The sequence below is a fragment of the Chanos chanos genome, chromosome 13, assembly GCF_902362185.1.
Source record: "Chanos chanos chromosome 13, fChaCha1.1, whole genome shotgun sequence".
Classification (NCBI taxonomy): Eukaryota; Metazoa; Chordata; class Actinopteri; order Gonorynchiformes; family Chanidae; genus Chanos; species Chanos chanos.
In genome coordinates, this window is record NC_044507.1 from 17,006,508 (window position 1) to 17,015,667 (window position 9,160).

The window sequence follows — 9,160 nt, forward strand, 5'->3', positions numbered from 1 at the left end:
TACGTCAGAAAACCAACAGTCTGAAATCTCGCCAGGTCTTCACATGAGTAGGCCTACCAAATGACAGTGATTTCCCCCTTATTTGCAGTGGTGTAAATTGTTTAATCATACCACTAGTAAGGTAATGCAAGACAAGGCTGTCCAGAGTGCATTTGGAGTTGTTTCTATATTATCTATGTAGCGTATGAACCTGTTTCAGAGTGCGTTGTAAACAGCATTTATGCCTTACTGAAATACACCTGGGATAGGGCAGGGAGAGGGTACTTACATTTTGAGAAGCAGTGGCCGAACTGATTACCACGGTTGGTTGGTTAGTATCAGGATGGATGGGTCAATGAATACAAGTGATCCAGTGTTTTCAGTTTGTAGATGGAGAGTGCTGAAACCTACATAGTGGATGACCTGCATGGTAAACCAAATAGCCCTCATCACCACTGATGACTAAGCCTAATGTCTGGGGAATGACTGGGTGCAGCTATCAGTCAGTGTATTCACTTAAGAAAAGGTCCTGTAGGCTGGAGAGTGTGGCTGATGTGCTTACCTGTTTTTAAAATTCAAGGTTTTCTTCCTGTGTTTGCAATGGGTTTATTTGAAATAGTATTTGAAACACCGCAGAATGTAAGGGCACAAATTTAGTTGTAATACCATGGCCTTTGGCTGCTCTCTTGCTGATGAGCAAGGAGGAGTACCTCTTGTATCGACCTGTCTCTGGAGGGGAAAAAAATCGATACCGTTGTTTTAGTGATGTGTTTGCCGTGAGATAGGCATGGATAGGTGTTGTAGGCGTGGCACCCGCAAAATGTTAACGTTCTGCATGTTTGAATTGCTTCTTTGATCAACCAGTCCTGGGACAACTTTTCAAATTAACAAACTAAGAACGAGCTAATCTGGCCACCGGTGGAGAATACAAGCAAGCCAGCTACCCCACAGTGATGGGCCTTTTTTTTTTTTTTTTTTTGTAAGAACTGCAAAATACTCCAGAGATAATACTGTAATATACTTGACTCCTAAATCAACAGTAATCTTCTGACAGCTCTCCTGAGACTGATTAGCGTTGTACCAAATGTATGAGAGATAAAGTGTATCTGGTCACTGGTCAATGTGTAACCTTTGTGTACCTTTTATGCCCATACTGTGTGGCTGTGTACATAGTTCTGAAGCAGTGCAAAGTGCATCCAGATAGCAAACTGGAAATGAGCCGCCTGCAGAGGTTAGGCTGGGGGTGAAATTAGGCTGATTTAACACGTCTGTGGATGGAGTCTAGACGTCCATTTCTGCCCGCTCCTTACATGTGTGGTCTTGATGTTTTGTTTGTTTGTTTGTTTGTTTTAAAGAATTAAATTGGCCTCATAGATTAGAGGTAGAGTAGGCTATGGTTTGAGTTGACTCCTTTTTACTTCATATCTTTTGTTAAAGCTCTTGTCTACACAGAGCAGTGTGTTTTCTCGTTACCTTCCATTAAAAATCTCTTGGTATTTGGTGGAATAGGGTAGCCATGGTAACCACGGTCTTTGGCCTAATTGTAGACGTAACCTCTGAATGAGGGCAAGGAGGAGTAGATGGGCAGGATGTAGCATAAGAGAGGGTGCTGGTAAATTGAACTGCCTCACCCCCCTGCTTTTAATTAATTTTATAAAAGCTTGAATTAACTAGCCTATAAAGGGACTGAAATACTGACTTGATTCTGGACATTGCCATTTAAATAATATGATGTAAGCAGATGTGATTACAATTCCTCAAGTGCTTATAAACACAGTTAATCATGATTTGTTTAACCGATCCAGCATGTTACATAATGGTATAATGAAATTCTACAAAATAGGGGTTCTGTAATAATTGTGATGTAGTGTTGTACATCTGGTAGTGAATATCTGTGGCTCACTTAAAGGAGAGGAAAAGGAGTGTGAACATTATGAAAAAAATAAAAGACGTCTAAAAAGTATGACCGGGCAAAATTAGCAACAGCTTAAATTCAGTTCAGAAATTTGGTTGTATAATCCACTGTGTGTGTAATGGATTTTGGATGGCTGGTCATTAACAATAGGAGAAATGGCCCATTAGGCAGGTGAGATTTTTGGACATGTAAGTCCACATTTAGGCTATATAAATCGTAGATATCATAGCAGTTATGTGTTGAAACAGGCAACTGTTTAGAATTTTAGGACACTTTACTGCCACAAGATGTACTGGTATGTTACTTAGAATGTCAGTGACTTCTCTGCTGTAATACGTAATGTGAAGTATATAAGATTCGCTAAATAAATAAAATAAGAAACATATACGACTAATTTTTGTTTGTAGGAAATGGGGATATACTTGACCTTCTGAGGAGCTTCAGTGCTTGGGCTACTATTAGACAAGATTTGAGTTGATTCCTGGTGGATATCAGAGGTTCTTCAAGATGGACAGCCTTCCTCTTTATAGAGATGCCTCACTTCATTGTGGTGTTCCTGAAACCACTCTCGAATCTGTTGCCTAATGTTTGAGGGCATTTGATATTACGGGTGTTAATTTGTGCCGTTAAAGCATTCTGCGTTTAGTCAGTTTCTACTGAAGGTGTCAAGAAGCTGTTGATTCTCATCCTCACTCACATTCCTGACATAGGATCTTTAGATAGATACTTAAAGTTCAGAATGACCCCCTTCTCCTTCTGGATTAAGAACTGAGTGGACCACAGATCCCTCTCCGACTTATTCAGTGATGGTCACTATTGATGAGGCACCTGTGTAATTGTAGGTGGAATCAGGTAAATAACACTTTTCTCCAGACGCTCATGTGAGCCGTGTAGGGAGGGAAAAAGAGTTCACATGCTGGAGGAGGCTAGTCTTATTTAACTTGACTGAACTGACTGTTGTCTTATTTAACTTGACTGAACTGACTGTTGTGCCAAGGGAGGAATCACTAGATCAGGGGCAGCTGGATACTTCAAATTGGGACTTAAAAGGAAAAGGTTAACAAGGAAACAATATGGATTCTTTTGAGCACACATTTGTCTCTGTTATGGTGTGTAGCCAACAGGCATTCTAACATTACAGATTGCATTTGTGATATGCTTAGATTAGTATAGTAGATGTTATTGCCAAATGACATATTTTACATATTGTTGCCAACTTCTGCTGTCACTAATTAATCTGTAACTAGATTTAACAGTAGAACCGAAACACTTTACAAACGTGAAAATATCTGATCTTTTGTTACGCAGAGATTTTTCATCGACAGAGGTCTGTCAGGTCCTGTATTAAAAGAATTAAATGTGTGTTTTCAGGTTGAATACTGACTGATCTCTGACTGTCTGTGCTGTCTACTGCAGCACTCAGCCTGATTCAGCCCAGTGACCTGCACACATTCTGACTCCAGAGCTGCTGAGCCCTCTGTGGACAGGGTGAGGACAGCTCCTCTGCTGGATGCCGCAGGAGAAGATGTGTGCTCTCAGATAGGAGACTCCACTCACGAGAGATTAAAATGTAAGTTCAAGCTTCGATTTTTGCTCTTTTTTCGGTTCGTCTGATTGTTTTTGGCTCTAATTCTGTGCTGCCTCCCCACCCCTCCCCACCCCCGGTCTACTGTAAGGGTTATTATTCGTAATACCATTCAGTGAAGGGAGTCCATGGCAGCCCATAGAACAGCGTGGTAATTTGTTGTGAATATTGGCCCATTTATAAAGGATCAAAGCAGTGTGCTGCACAGAGACGTACACTCTGATGCCACGGCCAATTGGAACAGCCAGATCTTCCAGCCAAATCATCGCGATGCAAGCGAGGCAAAAGAAGTTAAGATTGACTGGCTGTGTGGCTGCCGTGGTGAAGCAGATTATTTTGTGGTGCGTATGTCAGAAAAGAGCAAAGACGGTCAACTCCTGAAGCCCTGCGCCCACTGACACAGTGGTGGTATGCATTGAATTCCTGGCCTAAGCAAGTTTCCGAAGACACGAACAAGCTTGCAAAAAGGAAGTGACCCCAAACTGTCTGGTCACTCGGGGGGCAACGTAAATGAGTAACAGAGGAACTGAGTGGTATCTTTTGTATGCGTCGACAATTGAAGATGAAACTTGGCGGTCATTTTTTCCCATGGGTCTTAAAATAGCACAAGTAATGTTTTGTGCATCCCACTGACATCACACAGGGGCCGCATCGCAGTAGTCTGATATTTGTATATCACGGTCACATGCTCTGTCTGCAGTTGTGAGACGTGCAGATATGTGTCTGCTAAGACATACAGTGACTTTCAGTCTGTGATGACATCACTTCCTTCCATGTTTCCCAGAATGTAAGGAAAAAAAACATTAAAAGGTTTTTTTTTATTATTATTATTATTATTTACTTCTCTTTCAAACAGCACCTAATTGTTCCCGATCTGTTTGTTGGGTCAGGCTTTACAAGTTTGTGAAAAAGTTTCTGTGCCTGTGTTATTCAGCTTTATAATGAAATTGTTTCTAGCTGGTTTCTGATGAAAGTTGTCATTTGGTTAACAACAAATGTATGACTCAGCCACAAACTCTTTTGTCATCTCCAACAGGAGAAGGTGAGTATGTCACTGGATCAGTCGTTTAAAACTGCATGTCTGTGATTGAAAAGTTTCCCTTTACACTGAGAAAAGGTTATGGACATTAAGCATATTATTTGGACATTTTTGAAACTATTTTGCTGAAAGTTGATCAGGCAACCTTTTATACGCACACACTAGCTAGCTACGTTATTCATAATAATTGTAATGTAGGTGTGACTTTGTTACAGATGTGTTAAGCGTATTGAATGATATAAGAAACAAAATACGCTCCACTGCTGTTGAAGTATTAAATGTGAGCCTGTGTGTTTTTGAGGGGGATGTTCGCCCTCGTTCACATAATAACCGGTTTTGACACTTGCGTATTTATGATTGTCATTCAGTCTTAAACTATTTCAGCTCACCAGTATATCACAGTAGATATAACCACACTGCGCGGTGTGCTAGCAAGTAGTAGATTTTTTAAAACTCATTTGGTGCTTAAAAATGGTTTATTAGGGAAGTCGGTGAGTGTTGATGAAGGTCTGTCGGTGATGACACAGTAAATCAGTTTTTGAGGGGTGATTTAGGTCATAATGGAAATGAGCTCTTTTCACGTATGATACGACAAAACTAAGAAGCGACATGTTGCATCAGAAAACTATCTGGAGTATTGATGAACGGCAAGATACAGGTTAAGGGATTGTGTGTATGCGTGTGCACGTGCGTGTATGCGTGTATGCATGCATGCTGAAGCTCAGCTGAAACACACTCTGTCAAACTATCGTGAAGCATATTAGCCCCGAATATCCTGTTGCAAGGCACTACTGAAGAGTCACCGTGGCCAACTTTCAGTCACTGGTTGACTGAGGTCACGGAACCTGCATTGAAATGGTTGTTTAGACATATAGCGGAAATTATTTCCACTATGTGTCAGACACACACACAAATAATTTTTTCCAATTAGTTCACGGTTTCAAGCTTGAACAAGCCTGCAAAAACGAAGCATCTGTTTTGCCGTGTGAGACAAAGAAAAAGCCGCGGTTGATCCGAAAGAAGTGAGTGGATTCCGCTGAAGGCATCGGACCATTACCCTCAAACTTTACAGCCGCGTTACCTGTGGGCTTCAGACCGTGAAACTCGTGTTTTCTCCCCTTGTCTAGTACCACCAGTGGGCCACTTAACACAGACTTAAACAAACGAATTGATGTCTGTTTGATCTTTGAGTCTCAATTACTCGGCAGATGTGTGGCCCTTAACGTCAGTGAAGGTACACCACCCTGTCCTCTTAGCTCCACCAACTCTGTGCTCCTCTGAGCCCGTTTGAGTCTTAGATCCCTTCAGTTCTGCTGGCGGGCCGAGTTATGTTAATGTCTTTTCCCCAGTGGGCTTAGTATCACAGCAGCCGCCGCAGTTACATCATCTTACTACAATCTTGCATCATACAACCAGTCAAACTCATTGTCTTTTGTCCTGCTGTGATAGCAGAACAAAATGCAGTGGATTAGTCACGTAGGTTTGTCTTTGCTACAAGGTTTTGTTTTTGTTGTTAATACTGTGTAACAGTAGTGTGGTTGCCGTAGAGGGGTAGATAAAATGAAGGTGTCCGCTGGTTCTCTGGTGTGGCTGCTGTAATGTCAGAACGTGCATTACCAAACGACAGATGGAAGGGTTTTTCACTGTGCGTGCCATTTGAGGGAGTTTTTTTTTTTTTTTCGGAGTAGATGTGGCATAAGGTTGGAATGTTTGGTGCTCTGAGTTACTGAATAGAATAGATGGGAAATTTGGGGCATTTTTTTTTGTAGTTCCTCTATTTTTAGAGAGAGAGGAACTGCATATCCTGTGTTTCACCTGCTTCAATATATCCCTCTCACCTTTGTTGAAAAGCGTGCACACGCACACACACACACACACACACACACACACACATACGGCAGATTGCTTGTCCCTGTGTTCTCCTCTAGCCAGGTCCCTGATGACTGTGGCTGCTCCAGTGCTTGGATGATTAATGGGCTCTGAAAGCTGAAGGCGCTTCCTTGCTGTGTTGTTGCCTCCTCCCTTTGACCCAACCCCCACCCCACTCACCCTCCACCAGCCCCGCCCTCCACCCACAGTGTCTGAACATAGCACCACCCCCACCCCCCACCCCCCACCACCATCATCCCTGAATGGCAGTGCCTCTGTTGGAGCCTCTCCTGAATCACTGGGGTTGATGCTTTGTCACTTGGGCAGCTGCTGTATTGTCTCTGGGAGGAATACATATGGCACGTGGATGGGCCCTGGAAAGGCGAGCTTAGATTGGACAGGCTTACAGCAGGGGCTTCTGACAGTATGTTAAAGTTGGATACAGTGTTTATTTGTTTTGTTTTTTTCCCCCCTCCTTAGACAAAGGCTTCGGGATCTATGACAGGGCGTTTTTCTTTTCTAAAGGGATTGAGAAGTGTGAAAAAAAAAAAGAGAAGAGAGTGTATGGAAGATTGCAGGACAGTCAGGGAGTGAAAGGTTATACGATCAGGTGAGAGGCCAGGGGACTCCTCCCCCCTGGCAGTGGGTAATCACTCAGGCGTGTGTGTGTGTGTGGATCTTGTTTTCTCACATCTGCTCTCTTAGATTGTATCAGGTGTGGTCTAATTGTTTTCCCACTCTCCCCTGCTCAGGAAAGTCTCACCTCTCAAACAAACAGCTCTCTCTCACTGAAGCCCTGTGATGTAAGGAGAGGTGTCTGGTAATGAGTAATCACAGCAAATCATCTGACTAATCAAATTAATTAATTATTTATTTTTTTATCAAGATGAATCACAACTACAAACAGTTAAACCGTTTGTACCCCAGGTCTCACTGACTTCAAATGATTTGCTCACAAATGACGTTTAAACCTTGATGTGCGGCAGTAAGAAAATTTAGCCTGACATTAGGAACGAATCGTCCTGCTTCTATCCAAAAAGCCACTCATTGAAACTTTCCATTCAGCGGCGTGTCTTTCTCCATTGTCGTAAGAGTCCATGCTAATTGGTGGCGTTATTTCCTAGCTGTCAGAGAGGAGCCCTGTCTGAGAAAACCGTTATGAAGGGCTGCGAGCTTTTACGAGCGTTTTAAAGAACGCCAGGCTGACATTTACAGAGACCATCTCCATATGTATAGTAATGCTGACAAAGCCACCTGGCCCAGGTTTCCCAACACTTCAAGTAAATGTCAGTTTTTAAGGGCCATTGTGCATTTTATTTTAATCACAGAGGTCACTGTGTTAACACTGACACTCCTACAACTAAGCGTAACTTTGCTCTTGCAACAACATAACATGGAAAGCCTTGGTTGGGTGTGACTTGGGCATGAGATCAAATTTTGTCATTATCTTATCTCCATCTCTCTCTCTCTCTCTCTCTCTCTCTCTCTCTCTCTCTCTCTCTCTCTCTCTCTTTTTTTTTTTTTGCTAGAGAATACCACAGAAACATCAGTTCAAAGGAATACAAACATTGTGACTTAAATAAAATGGTGCTGTTATAAAGTGCTTCAGATGATTATTAGATAGAACACAACATAAAACAATTTAACCACTCTTTTGTCAGGTGTTTAAAATGTAAATATTTTAGTTTTAATGAAGTGGCGTGATGAAGTGTATTTGACTTACTCGACTTTTGTGCGCCTGTCATCGCTTAACCTCCAAGATCTCCGGCGTTCAGTTCGCTCTCTCCTCCTTCTAATGACATTTCGCTAATGACGACGGCCGAAAGTGCTGTCTGTCTCCTTCACGTCTCTCTTTCTCTCAGGCTCCGTCTGCCCCCCACCCCCCCCCCCCCCCCCCCCCGGGCCCCCCGTCCTGCTTGGCGTACGACTGTCCTCCTGCCTGCACTGGGGCTTTGGCAGGGTGGTCTCTCACACAGGGACCCTCGGGGGTAGTCGCTGACTGAACCCGGCAAATTTCTGCGAGTCATGATGATGTTAGAGGTGTTTGTGCAGACAGATGGTAGCTGGGAGCTAGGGTGGGAGGGGAGAAGTGAGCTGCCTTTCGGGAAAAGCTTAGACTGTCACATTGGCCAGTCTAGAATTCAGGCTTAATATACTTTACTGAGCTCTTTAAGATTTAACAACAACAATAACAACAAACAAATAAACAAACCAACAAACGTGGCCGGAGGTCCCACACCTTGTCAGTGTTGTTGATATAAGCGGTGATGTCATGGTTGTTGTTGACACTGACATGCGGGAATCTGAGGTTGTTTGCTCTGTCTGGCCTGACACTCTGTCCACTCTGTCTGATGATCCCTCTCACAAGAATGAGAATGTCTAATGTTGTGTATTGTTGGATGCAAAAGTTTTGTTTAGTACTCTTAAGTTTGGTTTGTTTTTGAAATTTTATTTTCTGTGATTTAACACATTTGGGAATTATTCCCTGTGACTGTAAATACGTAGTTATAGCTCAGAACTGAAGAACTGTTTCTTGTCCTCTCTTTCACCCTCCCTTTGGTTCTCTCTCTCTCTCTCTCTCTCCTCCCTCCCTCCCTCCCTCTCTCTCCTCCCTCCTACATTAGCTGTGGTTTGCTTATTCTCTATGTCTCTCTTACTCACTGGTCGTTGCCAGCGTAGCTCCGGCATGGATGCTTTTTGTGTGTGTGTGTGTGTAGTCTAGACTTGTGTGAGTGTGGGGAAAGGCAGTGCAGAGAAGGGAGTCCTTGATTTG